A 22,968-nucleotide genomic window follows, 5' to 3' on the forward strand; every position below is an offset into this window, starting at 1 on the left:
CAATCAGAATTTTTCACTGTGCTGGTCCCAATTTCTGCAAGGTAAACTTCCTTTAAATGAGGCATACTTAAACCAGCTGCATTTGAGAGAAATGTAATTCTGTGAGTCTTACAATCTCTGCTTTTGCAAATAATTTTTAACTAAATTAAGTAATATGTGCTTATAAAAACATTTTTATTTGCTGTTTTAAAATTAGATCCCAGGAGATGCCTGAGAGTCATGAAGATCTCAAGTATTGGTTATTCTTCAGTTATTCTCTTCCTGATGCTTCATGGAGACAGTGTAGGCTGGGCATGGGGAAGCTGACACTGTGCACAGCCTCCCTCCTCACCACAGGCAGAAGCAATTCTGGACCTGGATTTTCTGGTGTCCTCATTCACTACCCCATGTACTCAGACCAACCACTTAATATTAATGATATCTACCCCAAATGGGGAGCCCTTTGCCTGTATTCAGTGAAGGAAGAGACAGAGGCATTAGCCTTTCATTTCGTCTGTTAGTAAGAACATTTTTTTGAATTTGAATTTTATTTATATCGATATAGATATAGATATGTGCATGTGTGCATGCCTGTGTGTGTGTGTGTGTGTGTGTGTGTGTGTGTGTGTGTGTGTGTGTGTGTGTGTTTACTTGTTTGGCTGCATGTGTGCATTTTGTGTGGAAACCAGAGGATAGCCTCAAGTGTCAATTCTCAGTAGTCATTTAACTTTATTTTTTGAGTCAAGGTCTATCTGGGACCTAAAGCTTACCGAGTAGGCTGGTCTGACTGACCAGTATGCCCCGAAGATTGACTTGTCTCCACTTTCCCAGTGCTGGGATGACAGATGTGTACCACCATGCCTGGCTTTCTCATGTGGACTTTGGAGGTAAGATTTACGTTGTACTTCTCCAACTGAACTATCTTCCTAGTTCTATATTTTCTATCTGTTGTTTGTTTTTTGCTTTTTTTTTTTTTAAAAAAAAATACAGTTTTATTTATGATGTAAGTGAGCATAAATGCTTGTGGACATGCCATGGTTCTCATGCCACAACACACATGTGGTAGTTCAAAGAAAACTTGTGAGTCAGTTCTGTCCTTTTCACATATGGGTCCTAGAAAATGAATTAAGGTCATCAAATTTGACAGTAAGGGTCCTTAGCCACTGATCTCCCTGGGACTGTTTCAGTTGGGGGCTGGGGAGCTGTAATGTGTCATGTAGTCTAGCCTTGAACTCACTATATAGCCAAGAATGGTCTTTCACTCTGCTTCTCCTGCCTCCATCTCCCAGGTTTTGGGATTACTGGAATAGACAACTTGACCCAGCGACAATGTTCTTAAGAGTCTGAGCTATGTGAACACTTAGCTGGCTCTTGTTGTCAGCATCAAGATGATGGTGGCGGCTGTACCAACTAGTGTTGACATGGAGCCATCTGGCCTATTCTTCTCTTCTCTCCATAGTGGAAACTTTTGACTTAATTATGGCAGAGACTGGGGAGCCAAGAGTGGCACTGACTCTAAAGGCAAAAAGGTCAGGCAAAGGTCACATGGCCCATCCAAAAGCAGCTCTCCATGTCATCTCAGGACATTTTCCTGAGGTGGGCACTGACATCAGTGGAGCCCAGTATTGGAAAACATGAGTTATAGTTCTCCAAACTGACATGACAAGATGGGAAACAGACATTATGCTTGTCCTTAGGAATGTCTGCATTTACCAGACAAAGGTCTGATTCTCCGTCTGAGAGTGCAACATTTGGGGCACTGCCAGGTGTGTACGAATAATGGCATGTCTGATGAAAGGAAGAACCTCGCTGTCTTTCTCAGCCTATGTAAATATCTGTGTCAGGTGATCAGCTCCTGCTTTGAGTCTTTGCCTTTAGACAGGTTGCCAGTGTTCACACCCACTGTAGAAGGTGACATCCTGATCCTTCTCTTTAATTTCCTTATAGCTGTGACTGTCATAAAATCAACACTGAAGGTACAAAGTTGACTTCAGGCATAAACACATGACCAAGTCAGTCGGAAGCTACAGCTTTCTGTTCTGCATAAGGCCACACCACAACAAGCTGCTGGATCTGAATCTTTTTTTTTTCTTCAATCAAGAATTAACCTATTTCCCTTTCATATAACTGGCACTAAGTGGCCTGGGTTATTTTGTTCCTTTTAGTGATAAATCTAATTGGGTCTCAGTCCTGAAAGCCACCTCTGGCTTGGTGCTCTTCCCAAGAGAGATGGAGCACAGTATGGAGGTCAAGCTTGGGTGATGAATTGAGGAACTGTGGATCATACCTTCAGCTCTGATACGCTAATTGCTTCACTGGGAAAGGAAACAAAGCCAGCAATTATAAAGCACTCAGGAAAAGCAAGTAACTACTGAGGTTGTGATCAACAGGCATAGGTAAGCTCTAGTCTAGGGGTCCTGAGTCAGATCATATGTAACTCCAGGTTTTTCAGATGTTCAATATGACATAAACAAAAGTCTTATGCTCACCTAGAGGCCAAGTTTCATGTGTAATTCTGTTGCTAGCATAGTGTGTGAATGGGTCAGTTTCCATATCTAGAGAAAGTAATTTGGGTGAATGGTACATCTCATAGACTGCTTTAGATTCCAACACTGAGTTGAAAAGGCAGGAAAGGCACCAAAAACAGTGCAAATTTGACTGAGAACAGTGACAAAACAAGGGATTGCTGAGCCCCCAATGCAATATAAAACCAAATGAGATCATCCATATGAGTTGGATGTGTGTTGTGTTCCCCCATGAGCAGAAAGCCCCACCCTGACTCTCATGGCCTGAAGAGTTTCTATGAGCATCAAGAGGGTGAAGATGTGAAAAGAAGAAAAGTAACCCAGTAAGTAGAGACTAGGAGAGAGTCTCAGAATGATGGTTCTTCCTTGAGATGTCCTGAGAGATTTCCAGTTTGTCTGTGAGACCAGGAGAGATTGAAGGGTGAATAAGGAGCGAGGCCCCAGAGACAGTGGCTTTAGCTTTTATGAGGTAAAGGCCAAGCTTTACCTCAAGATTAAAAAAACAAGATTAAACAATGGATGGAGGTGATAGGATTATAGTTTGAGTAGCTTTCCTACATTCAGGGGACACTAGACTGATGATGTTAAGAGGTAAGGTCTTGAAGAAGTGAGAGGCTAGACAAGTTCCTCCCTTATGGTTGGGATTAAGGATTTCATAATAAAAGAAGACTTCATGATGTGTTCATCTCATATCCTAGAAGTTTAAACCAGGTCATTGCTTCATTTATATATGAATAATCAAGGAGAATCATGGGAAAGCTTTTAGAATCTCTTTTGAAAAACCTAAAAGGAGAATTTTCATAGGGAAAAGAATACTCTGTGTGTGTGTGTGTGTGTGTGTGTGTGTGTGTGTGTGTGTGTGTGTGTGTGTGTAGGTGCATGTGCATGTGTATGCATGTACATGCAGAAGCCAGCTGACAACATCAGGTGTGTTTCTTCAGATGCTGTCCATTTTTTTCTGTGCTGTAAGGGAAAGAAAAACCAGTAAACTCCAGGGATCTGCCTGCCTCATTCTGCCTTTGGCATAGTTCTACCCAAAAGGGTGTCTAATGTTCATCTTAACAACTCAGCTGTAGGAGAATAAAGGGTAAAAAGGAGTACTGGCACTTAGTAGGTACTCTATCAATAATGGCTAGTTTTGCTTTAAAAACAAACAAACAAAATCATTGAACCACCATTTAATTGTGTATTGAACACTTGCCTTTTCCCATTCTCTCTGCAGAGGAGTCCAGACTTGTCACATGCCCTGTGACATCCCTGTGCACACTACCTGTAGCACTGACAAGATTCTCCCTAGGATTCTTATCCTAAAAGAAAAGGATGCCTTGATACAGTTTCCTCTTAAAGAACAATGGTTAGTTTCATGTCATTGCCATTAATATCCATTAGTTTGGTCATTGTCAATGAAAGTTATGATAAATAGGCCCTTCTTGAATAAAGACCCAACACGTCAGAGCATAGGCATTGCTCTGTACATGAAGGGGGTCTGGAAATCCCACCAGGTATGCTGTACCTGGTCTTGTAAACAGGAGGAACAAAGGATCCAAACACTGCTAGAAGATATTCTAACGGAACTTTGAACTGAGAAACTTTATCATTCTGGATATACACAAAAACATGAAGTTCTGGAACCCTTGATGGTGAATATCTCTTAGTGGTGCAGTTTTTGCTCCAGATTGAAACTACCATAGACATGTAGATCAATGCTTTTCCTAAGGATAAAATTTATGTAAGATTAGAAACTAAGGATTTGGCCTGCAACAGAATATATTGGGCAAAACACAACAATTAGTACCAGAGTCAAAACTTCAAGTGCCAGTCAATCAGAAGACCTCTCCCAAGTGTGGCATGGACCATGGACTTGCATAGTACAGAGGATTTTTAAGGGAATCTTTTCCCTGTAGAAACTTCAGATATTCCTCCTAGGATCATATTCTCCAGCTCCATGTGATCAATAGCATTCTTACCAATTTCCATTTGCACTTTTCAAAGCACACTGGGGTACCCTCCTGTCACACTAGGAAAAAGAGCTTTGAACTTGATGGCAGTGCTTAGTGTAAGCAACAAGTACCAGCTGCTGCCAGGGCAACCCTACAGACTTCAATATTGCCACCAAGGGCATTGCTCCCGAGCTGTCTGGCTCATCCCTGCCTCAGTACAGATCAACTTGAGGAACCCAAGCTGACTGTCTAAAAGGGACAGATTGGGAGGTCTGGGCTAGTGCAGACAGCAGCTGTGCCAGAAGGACTGGGCTGAGATATAGGAGAAAGGCCAGTTGGGAAGTGCTGAGAGTCCTAGATTGTCAGTCAGGCATCTTATAATCAAACTGTGAGCAATACCAGCGAGCTCTTGAGTCCCTTCACTGAATAAAGTAATAAATATGCCACTGCACCATGAAATGGCCTCTGGGTGGCTATATAATGCTCAATTATTGATTAATCTTCAGTAATGAATGAATTTGAACACAAGGGCTGCTAACCAGGAGTGTGATAGCCAGCACTCCATGAGAGTAGAGAGGAGGCAGACGGCCCTGCTCCCAAGGCAACAGACCCTGCTCTGGCTCCTGTTTCCCTAGGGTGGGTTAGCCAAACCTTTGAATCAGAATGCTCCCATGGAGTTGATAGTGACTGTGGGTGCCACTATAGCTCCAAGATTAGAAAACAAAATAAGGCAGGTGATAAAATAAGGCAAGAGACCAAAGGCAAGCAATCAGTAAAACCATGGAGAATGACAGGGAAGAGCGCTGTTTGGTTCAACATTTATTGACCTTCTATTTACCAGGAATTGAGTTTTCAATGTTGAGTAAGAAATTGTCATGTCTTCCAGTTGTTCAGTTAGTAGGATAAATAGAAAATTTCAATTTGATGTCCAACCCAATTATACTCAACCCTGCCTACAAAATTCTGGAAAAATAAGATTAGGAGCAGAGAGGACCAAACAACAACCTTCAAGTTCAAAAGGGCCCTGAGATGGAAAATGGCAATAAGAATGATAATAAAGGTTTTCTTTGAGTTGGAAGAGGGGGATGAGCACTAAAATAATCTCATCTTTTCTCTAAGACAATGCAGTCAGTGTGGGATTCCATCAAAGACATCCCTACAAGCATTGCCCTTTTATTTCTGGGTAGCTGCTGGGGCTCCATGTAACTCTTCAGCCTCCATGGCTTTTAGTTTCCTTGTCTGTTTGATGAAGATTATGATGCCCTCCTTGCATGCTGGTTGACAGTGGTAGAGATGTTTGTTTAGAAAGTGCAGAGATCCTGACGTGTAGAAGTCTCTTATACCCAGTCAAAATGTCACTTATTAATTTAGTAATTACAGTGACCCTTCTCTTTGTTGGTGTCAGTTGTAATCCCTTTATTACATGACAACCATGTTCAACAACCTTCCACATCCATTCATAATCACAGGGAACTATGACACAGGATAATAAGGCATTCTCCACCTGCAGAGAGAGACAAATTAGTGTGTTGCTTAGGACCAGGAATCTTGCTTTAACTTGTATGGGATTAAAGTCAACCCCTGCCATTCATTAGCTATATAAGCTTGAGAAAACTGCTTAATTTTCTGGCCATAACCCTACCTCCCTCATCCATTGAATAATCATAATCATCATGATGATCATGATGAAGACACAAAACCCTTTTCTCATGATTGTTAAGAGAACTAAGATCTATATTACCTATAAGCACTTAGTATAGTTTTTGTATTTACATACTCTAAAATCTCGAGTGGTAAACTAAAAAAAAATTGTAATATTATTTTTGGGAGATGTCACAGTAAGTCCCATTGTGGCAAAATATTCAACTCCCAGATTGAAAGGCAATTGCTGTATTTTCCATTGCTCCCACTGATTCTTTACTTAGCTCCCAAGCCCCAGCCCCATGTCTTTCACTGAAGAACTCAATAGAGTGTAAAGGGGCTTTCCTTAAACTCCAGCCTGTAACAGCCTAGGAAAATAACTGGATAATCTTAGAATCTCAACAGGATTTGTCACCCTGTGCACTTTTTCCACTTTTTTTTTTTTAAGACAGGGTTTCTCTGTGTATTTTTGGTGCCTGTCCTGGATCTCGCTCTGTAGACCAGGCCAGCCTTGAACTCACAGAGATTCGCCTATCTCTGCCTCCCGAGTACTGGGATTAAAGGCGTGTGCCACCACCGCCCAGCACATTTTTTTCCACTTTTAAATCAGAATTATAATAAACCTTGCTAAGACATGTTATCAGGATTTTGTGCTTTCCTCAGTAGAAGTCAAAGGCAAGGAGAAGTCGCCACAGAGTCTGTAAGTTGGTAAGAGACAATGCCTCCAGGAGTAGCTCGAATTCAAAGCTCATTGCTACTTACTCCAGTATACTCAGAGCAAAGCTGTGGGAAGGTGGAAGAGGGGGTGAGGATGCTCATCTAGGTCACAGGTGGCTTTTTGAGAACGATATGCCTGCCATTAGAGATGTGCTTTAAGGAATAAGATGGAATTTGAATAGGCAAGAAAAGGAGCAAGGTTTCTTTACATAGGACAAATAGCTCCTTTAAGAGCATGAAGTCATAAGGACATGGGAAGTATTCTAGAAACTGTATTTGCCGTGTGTGTGTGTGTGTGTGTGTGTGTGTGTGTGTGTGTGTGTGTGTGTGTCTGTGGTGTGATTCTATCACAGGTGGTCTGGTGTTCTCTATGTAGACCAGGCTGGTCTTGAACTTATGGCAATCCTCCCAGGTCTGCCTCCCATGCCCAGTGTATTTATACTTTTTGAATAATGACGTTCATAACTATGTATAATGCTGATTTGTGATTTGAGTCTGAGTCACAGTCTCAGTTCCTGGACATGTAAATCATATGTGTTATTAAAGCCCTGACTCATAGGAAGTGGGGAGGACATACAGACTTCTTTCTCTTTCTCCACTGGAAGCCATTTTGTAGAAGATGTCAGCTAGAGTGTGAGGCTAGCTCTTCAGAAAGACAGTTCCAAACAATTTCTATCAAAGAATCAACTCAGGTTTGCATGTGATCTTGTGGTAGATATTACTCAAATTAAATTTGCAAAGGGCAAAATAAAAGCAAAACGTAAAAAGAACAAAAGAGAAAGAAACCAACCACACAAAATCCCCCGTGCAAGGAATCACTTCCCTTACTCTGTGTGAAGTCTGAAAAGGCAGCTGGGGACACTTTGTCCTGGGAGGGAGAGGGCAAAATGAACTGGGATAGCACTGTTTTCCAGATCTTCAGTGGGCTCCTCCACAAAAGAGAAATCACCAGGCAATAGCCTTTCCCATTTCCCAACCCTGCCCCCACTTCACCCACCATGGAATGCTTGGGGGGGGGGGGGAGAAATAAACAGTGAGATGGAGTTCAAACCAGAAAAAAAGTGGAAACCAGATTCTCCGAGGGAAAAACACAATCGGCAACACAGTGAGCTTGCGAGAGAAACCTGGACAGCAGAAACGCTGAAAGCCAGGGAGCAAGGCTCGTGCAAAAGGAAATTAGATACGAGCTGCCAGGTGACAGAGCAGCGGAAAGGTCAGCGCTATTTTGGGCTGAACATGAAGAGGCTTCAGGCATCTCAGGACAAAAAAACAAGTACAGACTAGAGAAGGTTCCGAGAGAGGCAGCCGCATTGATCAGAGGATGGCTGTTGGCTTTGTGGAGAAAGATGAAAGGCGAGAGACAGGCAGGAGCAGCCGGGGAGGCTGGGGGCCCATTGTACATCAACAGCACTTTGTGGTGATAGAGGATTCAGTGCTGTGTTTATTTCCTACCTCACCCGCGATTGTTCTTTCCTTGTAAAGTGTATTCATTCACCCCACACTCATTTATTGATCCACATGCCTGTGGCACTCACTGTGCAGGTAGACAACCTTCAAGAGGCTACAGGCTCCATCCTTGCCAGACTTCCCGGCTAGGAATTAATAGGCAGCAGTCAATGGATTGACATACTGAGGGATAAGTACTCAACAGGTCACAGGAATCCAAGAAAAGGGACCACTGAACTATGGGAGAATGGGGGCGAGCTTAAGGAGAACACATCTTAGCTAGATTCTACAGAAGAAATGAATAAGCGTTAACAAAATTGAATGGATCTTATAGGGGAGGACATTCCTAGTCCAGAGAACAGGGTGATTAAATATCCGGATTAATGTGCCTGCCTCCATTAGGCTGAAGTGTTGGACTTCTAGACCATGCCAGGAAGGAAGTTGTGGAAAACGGGTCACAAGGGGAGTCAAACATTTGCTCAGGTTAGACCACGCAGGTTGCCAGGATGATTAACAATGAACATCCTTGTTTGCAATGAACAGAGGCATTGTGGGAGACAGCAGACATTGGCAGGCTGGACATTGTTGGATATGTTGGTGAGAGTTATGTAGTCTCTGAGTTCAAGGAGATTAAAAATTGATAACTGAACATTAGTTGACATCCTGCCATGACCCAGGCACAAAATGAGAATGGAACAGTACTCACCTTGAATGGGAAAAAGGCCTCCAAATCTTTCCATTATGATATCAATGAGCCAGTTGTATAAATTGTTAATTAAGAAAATAAACAGTATATCAGGTAACACGAAATCAGCCTGTGGAGAAGGAGGGCACTACAAGGGGAGTTTCTACGTTAAATACTCAAGGTAAAATGGGCCTTCCCACACCTCAGTCCCCTGAAAACAACCACTTTATTATTCCTTACCTGGAGGTCCTGTGGTTAGACTGCTCATGGTGTGATTCTTACCTGCTGAGTTTCATGCAGATCCCTGGAGGTGGCACTTAGAGCTGGACAGGATCATCTAGGACAACCAGAACAGCTTTTTTCCCCTTGTTCTGTATATGTTGCCTCATGGGGCTGACACAGACCAGGCAGAACAGCCATCTGCCTCTCTCCACTTGTCCTCTTCATGGTAGTCTTGTACTTTCTCAGAAAACCATCGTCTTGGGCTGTCAAATTCTGCATGGCATTTGGTCTCCATCTAAGGACGTGTTCGAAGAGGGCCTGATCCTCGAGGCTGAGGAAGAAGTTAGGCTTCTGATGACTGACCTTGGCAGCCACATAATGCCACCTGCATCACATTCTAAAGAACAGAGTTGGAGTCGTGGGGACAAACTACAGGGGCCTAAACACCAAGAGACACAAATCTGGGGCCAGGGGAAGGTTGAAAGACAAGCTACTGTAGTTGTGTGTAAGAACAGGGATGGACAAGTATACAAGGTCATTTTAGAGACGGTCAAGGAAGATACATTACTAAGGAAATGGTGTTTAAATGGGGCTTTGCCTCCAAAGGTGAGTTCAAGGTGAAATGCGCATTTACTCTCCAGAGGACCTGGGTTTGACCTGTGATGCTCCAATTTTCCACCCACGTGCCTTGAGGACAACATTTTACAGGTTACTCATAATGATAAAATCATAGATTAAAAGCTCTCATTCCAGCATGTAAAAGAAAGGGATTGGGCTGGAGAGATGGCTCAGAGGTTAAGAGCACTGACTGCTCTTCCAGAGGTCCTGAGTTCAATTCTCAGCAACCATATGATAGCTCACAACCATCTGTAATGAGATCTGGTGCCCTCTTCTGGCCTGCAGACTTACAGGCAGGCAGAATACTGTATACATTAATAAATAAATAAATCTTTAAAAAAAAAAAAGAAAGAAAGGGATTATTAGTAATAACCACAAAGGAGGACAATGGAACCATAAAAAAAAATAAGAACAGAAGGTAAGTTAACGACAAAATGAGTGGCTGAGATTGTCATCTTAGTGATGTTTAGACAGGCTTAGAGGAAGAATCAAGATACTGGGTCTCACAGCTTCTGCAACTGTCACAAACTGTGCTTCTTAAAGTATGTTTATAGACAAATATCTGGCCAAACACAAGCGTGGTATGATTAGAGATCATGGGAAGACTACCTTATCCCCAAATGTCATCTTCTCTAATATGCCCAAGGGTCTCCTGCTCCATCATTAGTAGATCATTCCTCTCAGTGAAGATATCTTGTCTCCTGAGATCACCTATCACAATGGAATATTCTGGAAGAGGTAATACATTAAGATATCATCAATTACTAACAGTGTAGTATACCCTTGAGATTACTTTTCAACTGTAATAGTGGAGTTATTTTAGGTTACCCAGTGGTTAAAAACATTCCCACAATCTTAGTTTCCTTTTTAATACAACAAAATTTACTCACTCATACACAGCCCCCTGCGTGTCTGGGCAACTCTCCAGGGCAGCTGTCTTCCATGTGTTGCCTCAGCTCTCCAGGCTGCTTTGATCTTCTGACACCTCTGAATCAACACGTGTTCCCATGATCTTCACAGCAGGAGAAGAAAAGCCTAGCAAGTTCTACACCAGCAATTAAAGGCTTTGACAAGGAAGTGCCAGGCATCCCTTCGGGCCTCATTTCATTGGCCAAAACAAGTCACCCGGTCACCTCTAGCTTCAAAGGAAGCAGGAAACAGTAAGCCTCTCATGTGTCCAACAGAGAAACTAGATATTGACTAAGCATAATTGGCAGTTTATAGACTTAAAAAGAAATGCAGGGATGAAAGAAGCCAGGTTGCATTTGAAGGACATTTGACAGTGTTAATAGAGAGGAGATGTCATTGCAGGTCAAAAGGGCAGGTAGACCTGATGGGTCTTCATGAAGGCTTAGCTGTAGAACCTCTACTCAAACCTGCAGGACAGCAAAATCTGCAGATCTCCAGGTTGCCTTCTTTCATGCTATTTTAATTTTTACTTAAATGTACATGGCTGTTTTATCCGCCTGTATGTCTGTGTACTGTGCATATGCCTAGTGCCTGCACAGGCCAGAAGAAGATATCAAGTCCCCTAGAAGTGATAGTGAGTGCTGGGAGTTGAACCTGGGTCCTCTGGAAGAACACCCAGTGCTTTTAATTGCTGAGCCATCTTCCCAACCTCAGGTTTCTTATTTTGAAAAGGTAATACAAATTACAAATAACTTACACATACCCTCCTGTATACTTTGAATCACCTCTAGGTTAGTTATTCCTAATATAATGTAAAATTTACATAGCTAGTTGCCAAGCTCTATTGTTTGAGGAATAGTGAGGAGAAGTTTCGGTTTGGGGATGGGATACAGAACCCATATGTCTTAGTCAACTTCCCATTACAGTGATTAAATGCCTGGGAAAATCAAGTCAAAAGAGGAAAGACGTCTTCTTCCCATGGGTTCAGAGGCTTAAGTGCAGAGTTGATAGTGCACAAGTTTTGGGGCTCTGGTGAAGTAGAACACTGTGGCACCAGGATCCTGTGGTGGAGGAGGCTGGTCACTTTCTAGAAGTCAGGAAGCAAGGGGGTGCTGGAAGGGGCTGGTGACAAGGTATTTATACTAAGGGAATGTCTCCAAAGTCCCACTTCCTCCAACGACATCTCACTTTCTTCACTTTCATCACCTCTCACTGACCCATTCAGGTATAAATCACCAATGAAATAATCCAATGATAAGGTTAGCATTTGCTGGTCCCATTCACTTCTGAACACCATGGGACTGGGGACTAAGGTTGTCTACACTTAGATCTTTAGAGGACATTGTATATCCAATTAACAGTACCACAAAGGACCAAGGCACACAGGATGACACTACCTCCTAGAATGACCTGTCATTGACAGGTCCAAGTAGAATTTTGCCTTAGCAGAGAAATGGAAGAGCACATTCCCAGGGCAAGAATTCACTCTTCCCAATGGCATCGAGTCATTTGTCTTTCGTAATATGGTGGGAAGCTTCCATCATCAGAAACCCAATGGTCTCCCAGTAATCTTTTCTCAGTAGTCCATACATGGAGACAGTAAGAGGATAGGTATGTCAGTACATGCCAAAAGAACAGGGAGATTGAAATGAAGAAGCAGAACCAGGGCTGGGGATGAGAATTCAAGCCCAGAGGCAAGCTGTTTAAAGAACAAACACAAGGCGCATGCCTTTAATCCCAGCACTCGGGAGGCAGAGCCAGGCGGATCTCTGTGAGTTCGAAGGCAAGCCTGGTCTCCAAAGCGAGTTCCAGGAAAGGCACAAAGCTACACAGAGAAACCCTGTCTCGAAAAACCAAAAAAAAAAAAAAAAAACCAAACAACAACAAAAATCCAGAAAGTTAATCTGATCACTAGGATCCTGAATGAAGAAAACAAGCAGGTAGATGCTTTACACTGGGGAGGGAGCAGCAGGACAAGCCTCATGGTCTAAATGGGAATACTAGACTACCCTACATAAGAGAGGTGCTTTTCTCTCTCTCCCAGGACTAACGTGTACCTCTGTCTCTGTAGCCATCAGCAGCTCTGAGGCTGCCTGTGCCTTGCTGTCCAGACTCTGGCCATCATTCACCTTTTGGCTTTAATTGATGGTTAATCATATTAGATAAATAACCAACCAATATCTTTTATTTCAGCTTTTGCATTTTGAACAGTTTTAGACTTACAAACAAGTTGAGGAGATAGCAGGAAGTTCTACTCTAGCCGTTTGCTTTATTATTCTTTATCTCACATTAGTAAAGCGATACATTTGTCACCATTAATGAACCATTGTGGTTGTTGTCTTTTATTGTTAATGTCACTTTATTATTGTTTATCAGTAATGTGTGGCAATGTTTAAAACATAGCTCTATGTGGCTTAGAGGCCACTGATGGTCACAGCATGTGTTTAGAAGTACAGTGGAAGGGACTGTAAAACAGTCAGGTTTTATATGCAAAGATGAGAGCTTTCAACAACCTTAACTTGGATAGGTATCTGCAGTTTTTAAGCTGTGGAACTTTCCTGATACCTAGATGATTGCACTTTTAACCTCTTACCCTCCTGATCAGCTTCATCTGTTCCAACCCCTAAACCCACTGGACCAAAAAGATGGACAGTGTCCGACTTTACTTCAACCTACAATTGTGTTTGGGGGATTGGTTAAAAGCCACATAGACCTCAGATTTCACACTGGACAGATGATTATGTTTTTGTCTCTGAATTTTACTGTTTTTAAAGATACCTGCTGCCATGTTTTGTATATTTTGTGTAGGTATCCAGAACAAGTGAAATCAGAAATAGAGTCACTGTTATCGATTACTTTACTTTGTCTTTATGTCTGATAGTGATCAGGAAATCTGAAATCCCAGTGCAAGTACCCAACACTTCATGGTTGGCCTGAGTTCATATGGAAACACTAATGCCAGCACAACTGTATGTATGTGTGTGTGGGGGGGGGGGTCTCTGTATCTGTGGGTCTCTGTGTGTAAGTGTGTATGTCTGTGTGTGAGAGTATGCCTGTGTATCTGTGTAGCTGCTACTGGAGTCCCTAAAAGGATTGATGGGACATAGTACATGGTTAGAGAAGATCATCAGACGCTAGAGGGTAGTCAGCCAGGACATGGGTAAGGGAAAAGGAATGATTCCAAAAATATTAGGAATCAGTATTTTACCTTAGGAATACCATTTCAAGGAGAGGATGCTGGGAAATTAGCAGCTGAAAGCAAGAAAGGCAACAGAGCATTACTAGAATAAAAGAAGTGGAGACAGGAGCTGTTCAACCTCATGCTGAAGCTGAGATGAGTCCTCACCAACGACACAGCCTGTGTCTCAAATGGCAGCATTTCTGCTCTGAAGCCTTCAATTCACCTGCTCCCAAATTTCTACCTCACCTTGTTTTGGGGCACTAACTAGAAGATCCCTCTTTAAACTTTAATCTTTGATTTCTAGTTTTTAGTCATGTGCAAGGTTTCCATTTCATTAGTGGAAAAATATGAGAGCCCTCCAGTGGCCAAAAAGAAAATCTATAAATTTATACCACGTCCAGTTTACACCACTTCTAAGGAAAACCTCTACAATTCTACAGCCTTGTTAAATAAATAAGATACAATAAAAGCTACCTCCATATGTCATAACGAGAAGTCAGTGTCAAATAAGGTGACTTTTATTATCATTCCACCGACTCTCAAGTAACCTAAATAATTCTTACCCTTGCTAGACAGAGGCAAAGCATTGAAAATAAAGCCAGAACTAAAATATTGCAGCATATAGAAGAAAGAGCCCTTGGGTATATCTTCTTAAACAGAAATTTGTTATGTAACAGTGCAATAACAACCAGAACGAGTTAACTTTCATTGTGGTCAAGTAGAAGAACATGGGCTCCTTTCTTTGAAGATGTAAACCTGGAGCCATGAGAACGGCTTCTAAATCCTAATAGGGAATTATATAGATCTATGGTTAGTCTGGTTCTTTTCCCTCCCCCTGGCTTATCTATGCTGCACACTTTCTCTTATCCATGCTAATGGAGGGGATCAGTAGTGCAGATAATTGAAAGGTTGTGTGCCAACAAACTGCTTTGTGGTTGCTGCCAAAAACTCCCCAGTGTTGCATGGTTAATGAAAAGTCAGGCAATGGCAGCTCCCTTTGCATGGCAGCCCAGCATAATCATAATAGCTATTATTGATGGAGCCCACACTATGTACCAGATTAAGTGTTTTAAATGCAATTATCTCATCACATCCTCACCTATGACCCATAGAAATTGGTATAATTTTCTCTCACTTATGGATGAGAAAACTGAGGCTCAGAAGGTCAAGTGCCTTCTAATAGGCACTCTATTCATTTAGGTGGGAAACTGCGTTTGTTTAAATAGAGTTAGTTCACACGTGCAGCCGTTTTGCTATGCCACCTTCAAACACCACAGTGCATCCACTCCTGGGTGAGATATCTTTTCTTTAAATATGGGATTTGAGAGTATTTTTAGAGCACCAGTCTTATTTTCCACAAGGGACATTTCAGACTAGACATCATCTGTAAGCTTGCTGGATTTGTATTTATCCTAAAATTTTCAGTTCATCACTGGGTACGGGAGGAGCTTAACATTTTATGTTCAATGGATCTATAATAATTTTTAACTTAATGAGTTTCTCTGAAAACTTTGGGCTTCAAACACCTGCTTTTTGGCAATCATTTTCTCACCTTGGTTTTGGTGCTCCATTCTATCCTGATTCTTTCTTACAGGCATCTCCCAGTTCCTTTCTTTGCAGTCTCTTCCTCTAGATTTCCTTTAACAGTGTTGCCCTTTGTTTGACTTAAGTGTCCATGATATAACTTTGACAAGGGCCCAGAGGTTGACAACTTTCGGCTCTTCTCTCACACCATTGCCCTACTTCCAGATTTCCAATGGCTAACTGGTTATTTTATTCTGTTTGAATATCACCTTGAATACAAACTCACCAGTTTTGGGTGTCCTGCATGGATTGTTAAGAAAATTATATTAATTCTCAAAGTGTGTAATACTTAATAACCTTTCCTTGCCTGATACTTATCACCATTGTAATCATTATCAGGCAAAGGGTGAGTAATTTTAAACTCCCCAACCAAGAGAATAGTGACTACCTTAGCCTAGCTTCTTATTGATCTTCATTTTCTCTTCTCTCTTCTCTCTTTACCTCTTTCTCTCCATCTGCTCTCCAATAATCTAAGTTTATTAATTTTCTATATGTATGGATAAAAAATATTTTGAGTCTATACTGTCAGTTCTATCCACCTTATTTTCTTTATTTTCTTTTTATCTTATTCATCTTATAAGACTTATTCCAAATGTTTCTATATTTAATCCAGGGCCCCAAGGCAAAGCTAGCAACACCTTTGTCTGTTTCTTTATAGAATGCCATAGTGTATAAGTTGTATTTTAGGTAAAAGTTGATCTGAGTGCCTTTCTCCACTTTGAGCCACCTGGGGTGAAGGACAGTGAAATGTTGTGCTTTCTATGTTTATTATTATCAAACACATTGGGGAGGGGAGATAATGAAAGAGTAAATCTTCTAGAGTTTGTATCATTGGAATATCTTGTCACAGATCATATTTTTGAGCAGTCAGGAATAACTTGCTTGAACTTGATCTCAACCAGATGCCCAATGACAAAGGGGGTGAAAGTGCCGTTCCTGACACCATGGAACATTTAGAATAAAATATAAAAGGGAATTTTTTCCTTTCCCAAGAAGAAAGAAAGAGAAAGCTAAGGGAGTATCAAGGGTCTCAGAAATCAACCAAGACAAATAATTAAAATGTAAACACGACAGAGAGGACATGGAAGATCAACAATCAACATCCAAAAAGCACACTCTTCTCTCTATTTCACAAATCCAAAGGATGTTCTTTTCTCTCATGGTTTTAGTCTGTGACCGCATCATTCACTAAGTACTCTGTCCCATTCTCTAGCCTCCAGTGTGAAGACTTGGACATATTCTCTCCACTTCCCTCAGTACTCATTGGTACTATGACCTGATTGAATACAGGCATGCTTGAGTAACCTCAAGCTTAAAGGAATTCAGGGAAGCCAGAAGTAGCACCTAGTAAGTGGAACACAAGTTAGAGTCCTGGGTTAACCTGTGTGGAATACTGAAAGCCAGTTGGGATTGAGGCATCCTTGCAGAATGCAGCTGCTGGAGCTCAAGTATACTCATTGTAGTGCTCAAAGCTAAGTGACTCCGCAAATGTCTGATCTGTTGTTTTTACACAGCAACTGAATTTTAACATACATAAATCGCTATCTCATAGCTTCTACTTATACATAGTTTGATGTTGTTGTTTCAGACAAGATCCAAGAATGCAGCCCTGGCTGGCTTAGTCTTTGTTATTTGTAGCCTAGGCTGACCTAAAACTTGCAGCAATCCTCCTGCTTTCAACCTCCCAGGAACCAAGATTGTTCTCACTCACGAGCAAGTCTGGTGTTGATGTTTAAACTTAGCCATTATTTCTGCTTCTCTAGTTTGCGTTGACAAGCTTCTACAGGAAAAGGTGGACCATTGTCCACACTATCTCTTTTATCCCTTCTGTAACTGCAGCTCTTAACCACTTCTGCTCAAATACCCATGTTTTACACTGAGTGTTTTATTAAACTCCCTCCACTCTCTTGAAATTTTAAGTATACCTCACTTGTACAAATACTTCTACAAGAATCAATAATGCCCTTAGTATATTATTTAAAAAAGGAAAACAAAGTTTTATTTTATATTATTTGAGTAATATAAAAATATATCAAGTAAAGAAATTTGAATGATATAGACATATAAGGTATATTTGTTCTTAATCAAGTAAGTATATACCTTGAAAAATCAGGTATATTATAATTGTGAATATGTATATGAAACTCTAGATAGAAAGTTATCAACTTTTTTCCTACCCACCTAGACACTTTTCAGAACATTCAAAATACACAGAGACCTTATTTATTGGGCTAATCTCTTCTGGATATTGCAAGTCATGGGGTTTCCTTATTAAGTGAGAGGAATACCTTCTAATCATTGTTTGAAACAAGAGCAACAAAACCCCTCCATATACTTCTAAGGTTGTACCACAAAGATGGATTAAAAAAAACATTTTATGTGAGTGCAATGCTTGATTTTTAGTAGGTATTTAAATAGTCAGAATATGCTAGAGTTTATGTTCCTGCTTATCCAATAGCCAGTAAGGTCACATGGCCAAGTTCTGCCCAATGGGTGTGAGGTCCACTTCTGCTCTGAGAGATAAAGGTGTTCCCTCTTCTTTTCCCCTTTCCAGTTCTCTTGAATGAAAGTAGGGAAGGAGATTTCTTTCATGTGGTAAGAACATCATTTCAGAGATGGATGCTAAGCAGATGAAAGGTTCCTGAGTCCACAACACTGAGGGATTGCTTTACCTATGGTATCAGACATCGCAGATGTCCCACCTCACATGTCTTTGACCCTCTCTCTGATGTTAGCTGCATATGCAGAGGAAATTTTCAGGAGAACTCTGACTCGATTCATATTCATAATGTTCTGCAACAAGTGCATCCCACATTTCATTGTCCCTCAGCTTCTTCTGGAATGTGAATACCACCAGACAAGACTTATTCTAGTAGTACATGAACAAATGGAAAGAACATGGCTTTTCACACTCTTGGGGAAACTGATATCTAATTGGAAATGAGAAACCTTAGACAAAAGTGCCTTCTCCCTGTCTTTTCACTGGACAATTCTGGGATGCATTTGAAATGTGTCTCATGAAGCCAATGCAAATTTTAGCCTTCTAGTGGTCTTAAAGCAAGAATGTGCCCATGAACATGATTAAAGTACTTTTTATGTCATGTGGCCACAAGTCCAAGAATGCACAAACTCTGATTTTAAGACTGTAATTATTGGGTTAGGAAGGAACTAGGATGTACAGCACATATTGCTCCATTAGTAACAAGGCCTGATAAAGATGAATTGGGGCTCTTAGACTTGTATGGAGGTATTTGGATGAATGGGCTGAGAACTGTGAATCTTTATGTCTCTTTGAGATATTGGAGTGTATATAGAGCTTCAACAGATGAAGACCAGCCTTCTTTGGTTGAGGAGTTGTGCAATACACTAACTACTGTGAATGCTTCAAAATATGCTTCTTATCTTTAAAATTTGATGTAGGTAAATTTTTCTTTGGGCCGCCAGTTCCCAAATAACTACACAGGGATTTATTATTAATTATTAAAGCTTGGTCTTAGCTTAGGTTTGTCCTACTAGCTCTTATAAATTAAATTAACCTGCTTATATTAATCTAGATTTTACCATGTGGCTTTTTACATTTGTTTTCATTCTGTGTGTCTGATTCCCAATGTCTCCATGGCATCTCTATGAACTCCAATTATCCTCTTCCTCTCTCTACCCTGAAGTTCCACCTATCTCTCCTGCCTAGCTAGTAGCCATTCAGATTTTTATAACACCAATCACAGCAATACCTTTTTACAGTGTAAAATATCCCACAACAATTTGTCTCTATATAGTTTCACTGACCAAAAACTAGAATCAGAGTTCAGTAGATTCTAAGTGGGAAATCATCTATATTCCCAGAGAAAAGAGTTCATGCAAATAAAACAATTTATTTTTATTTTATTTTAATTATTTGTATATATGGGTATCTATGTGTGGGTTTGTGCATATGAGTGCACATGCTCTTGTAGACCACATTGGATTCCCATAGAGCTAGAATTACAGATGGTTGTGAGTTTTCTGATGTGGTTAAGGGGAACTGAAGTTGGGTCTGCTATAAGAGTAGTTAGTACTCTTAGCTCCTTGGCCATCTTTCTGTCCTCAACAAAAAAGTAATTTTAATGCTTGACTAGGAAATACAGGGTTTTATTTTTCAAAGACTTAAGATTGAGAGGAGGCAAAACACAGGACTTTGTAACTTCTGTAGTTAACTCCCTAGTGCATAATAAAGGCATATATACTTAAAAGTAGAATATTCCCAATGGTTTTCTGCTCTATGTGGACTTTAGAATTCATTATAGTAAAGAAAAAAGGCAATGGAATCTTTGAAATATGTTCAACACCACCTCACCAGCATAGTAAACAAAATGGACAATTTACTCCTTAGACAAAATTAAGTTTGATGTCATTCTTGAGACCTCAAAATTGTAGAAATGTGGTCTTTAGCATAGAACCATTTGGCTTATTTGTTGAATCTCCAAGAATCCAGAAAATTCATAAGCAGAAGTAAATCATTACTAGTCACCATATCCTTAATTAACAGTGTTATTACTTGAATAGCAATTACTATTCAGATGATTACATTTTTACTACAATTAATAGTTGGTATCTTATTAATCTGGCCAATGTGTTCTTTTCCATGTACTATGTGCTGCTTGTGTTTGCATAAGGATGACAGATAACCATGTGGAGCATGTCCACTGTCTTATCTAGAACTTTCCTAATAGCTAAGAAACTTGCACTGGCTACATACATCATTTCCTAAGAAGGTGGTCAGTTAACATCCTGGAGATAATCCTCAAATGATAGGGACAAGGTATCTTAAGTTAGTGTTTCCACCTCCCATTACTCAAATGAATAATTCTGTTAGACATTCCATATATTTTACAAGAAGTTCCCATGAAAACATGTCCTTGCTACTCAGTGATGTGTCTTTAGAATGACTTTTTCTTTATTGCTTCAAACCAAATAAACTGATCCCAAATAAGTCTTTGTCTTGTGTTTGTGTTTATGAGAACACAAATTAATGTAGAACCAGTTTGGGGTTTGACATAAAAGATACAAATATTTATTTATGTTCTCATAATTTTGATCAAAATGTCTGGTTGATATACTCTCATTCTATTGATTCCTATAACACCTTTCCATCCTGACATATCTTTTCAGTTTCAATTTCTATGTATAACTGTTCTTACATGGTATGTGTTAGTTTAAGTTTGAGAGAGAAAGACTTTGATTGACTTATCTCATCATTGCACACCAAGGCAATCCATAACCTGGATGTAGACTGACTGGCCTTCTGGGAAAAGTGTATTACTGGATGAATTAACTATGTCCAGAAAAGTGGCGGGTGTATGGTGATAAACACAAGGCTGTTCTTTCAGCAAGGGAATGAGTGAGACACTTTCCCTTATAGGGCGTTGTGAGCCCAGCCAGACTCCTGACAGAAAGCGATTGCATTGCCCTTCCCAGACTCCACATCCTCATTTCTATTCTTTCATCTTCATGTGCCTGAAAACAAAGATATCCTGTACTTACTAAGTTCTGGTGGGTACCCAAAGTCTCTTCTGTAACAAACCACTCATATAATGTGTTGGTTACTTGTCTTATTGTTGTCACAACATACCCTGATCCCACCATAAAAAAACAAGAAAAGAAAAAACCCAAAGGAGTAAGAAATTATAGTTCCACGAGATTCCATTCACCATGGCATGGGAAGCATGATAGCTAGAGGAAGAACCTGACTAGATGCAATTAGGAAGAGAGAACAAAGAATGCCGGCAATCAGCTGTCTTTCTCCCATGCAGCCCAGTACCCAAGTCCAAGGAGATGGGTTTTCCTACCTCAAGTAAGAATCAAGATAATCTACACATGGATGGCCAGGACCAAGCTAATCTGGATAATAGCCCCTCTCTCAGTATGCCTAGAGACTGTTCTAGATGATTTTAGATCATATCAAATTGACAGTCAAGATTAATGTGCTGGCTAGTCTTATGTCAACTTTACATACAAATTAGAGTTATCTGAAAGGAGGGAAACTCAATTGAGAAAAAAAAATGTTTTTGTAAGATTTGGCTTTAAGGCATTTTGTTAATTAGTGATTGATGGGGGAGGTCCCAGCCCATTGTGGGTGGATCCTCCATCCCAGGTCTAGTGATCCTGGATTCTATAAAAAAGCAGATTGGACAAGCCAAGGAAAGCATCAGTAAGCAGCATCCCTCCATGGCCTCTGCATGAGGTTCCTGCCCTGCTTGAGTTCCTATCCTGATATCCTTCCTTCAATGATGGAAGTGAAAGCAAATAAACCCTTTCCTCCCCAACTTGTGTTTTGGTCATGGTGTTTCATCATAGCAATATAAACCCTAATTAAGACAATTAACATTCATTTTCATTACATTTTCAGAACTCCTCTGTGGTAAGTTTTTAATTTTAATCATTGTTTTACTCAGCTCAAGCATTTGCTATCGAATATTTTGTCTATACACCAACTCTAAATCACTAAATTTAATATTTGAGGATATATATGAGCTATATTCTAGAATACAAGATTTTTAGGGATATGTCTATGTCTCCTGCTCATTTAAATACTTGCTGGAGTCCCAGCAGGAACCTACACAGACAGTAGATATTGGATACATTTAATTTATTCAATGATCCTTGGATCTTTCTTCTGTCATCTTATTATACACTATGGAATTCTTCAATCTAAGTAAACAACAATTTCCTAAGTGATAAAATAATTCAACAAAATAAGGTTTCTGGCATTAAAAATACCCTGTCAAGACATATTAATAGCAACTTGGTGAGAAAAAAAAAAGCAGATTGCATAGCAACATGCACTATGTTGAGGGAAAAATAATTACAGAGTTACTCTGACTGTTACAGTCAACTAAAAGACTAATGCACATTGTTCCTTAATCAATGATATTAACTCCTGTGTAAATAATCTATTAATATAGATGAAATAAATCCACAAATAAATAAGTACTGCTAGAAACAAAATCACTTAATTGAACAACATTCACTGGCTTTTACTTACTATATTTTTATCTTAATGTCTTAAATTTAAAAATAAAAAATATAAAATTGGCTTTATATGCAATTAAGGTTAAAGTCTAATAAGTGAACATCATCAAAATTAAGGCATTTAATCCCTATGGTAAAGATTAGCATAATTATACTTGAATTTTAGTCAGGTAGAGAAATTAGTTGCCGGGAGCGAATTGCTTGGAGAATTTCTGATGACCCCTTTACTACTGGGGAAATAGAAGCCCTTTAAGATTTTTGTTGAAGGAAGTTGTCCTAAGTTGTTTTCTGTTGCTGTACTAAAACAGCCTGACCAAAAAGCAACTTTGGAGGAAAGGGCTAATTCCAGCTTACACTTGAAGGTCACAAATGATCACTGAAGAAAGTTAAGGTGTGAGCTCAAGGCAGGAGCTGTGGCAGGGACCATGGAGGAAGGTACTTACTGGCTTGCTTGTAGACTTATATCCAGTTACCTTTCTTATACAGCCCAGGTCTACCAGTCTAGGAATGATG

The 22,968-nt window shown here is 40.2% G+C and overlaps 1 long non-coding RNA gene across 1 annotated transcript; it reads right to left on the reverse strand.

The window, feature by feature from the left end:
- Nucleotides 1-9,147: 9,147 nt before the first annotated feature.
- LOC143267724 (uncharacterized) lies at nucleotides 9,148-10,812 on the reverse strand. The gene is made up of 3 exons (XR_013043149.1): nucleotides 10,664-10,812; nucleotides 10,383-10,502; nucleotides 9,148-9,486 (listed from the first exon to the last, which is right to left on the reverse strand). It is a non-coding gene; the product is annotated as an uncharacterized LOC143267724 (long non-coding RNA).
- Between the last annotated feature and the right edge of the window lie 12,156 nt (nucleotides 10,813-22,968).

This window comes from Peromyscus maniculatus, chromosome 11, assembly GCF_049852395.1.
Source record: "Peromyscus maniculatus bairdii isolate BWxNUB_F1_BW_parent chromosome 11, HU_Pman_BW_mat_3.1, whole genome shotgun sequence".
In the NCBI taxonomy this organism is placed as follows: Eukaryota; Metazoa; Chordata; class Mammalia; order Rodentia; family Cricetidae; genus Peromyscus; species Peromyscus maniculatus.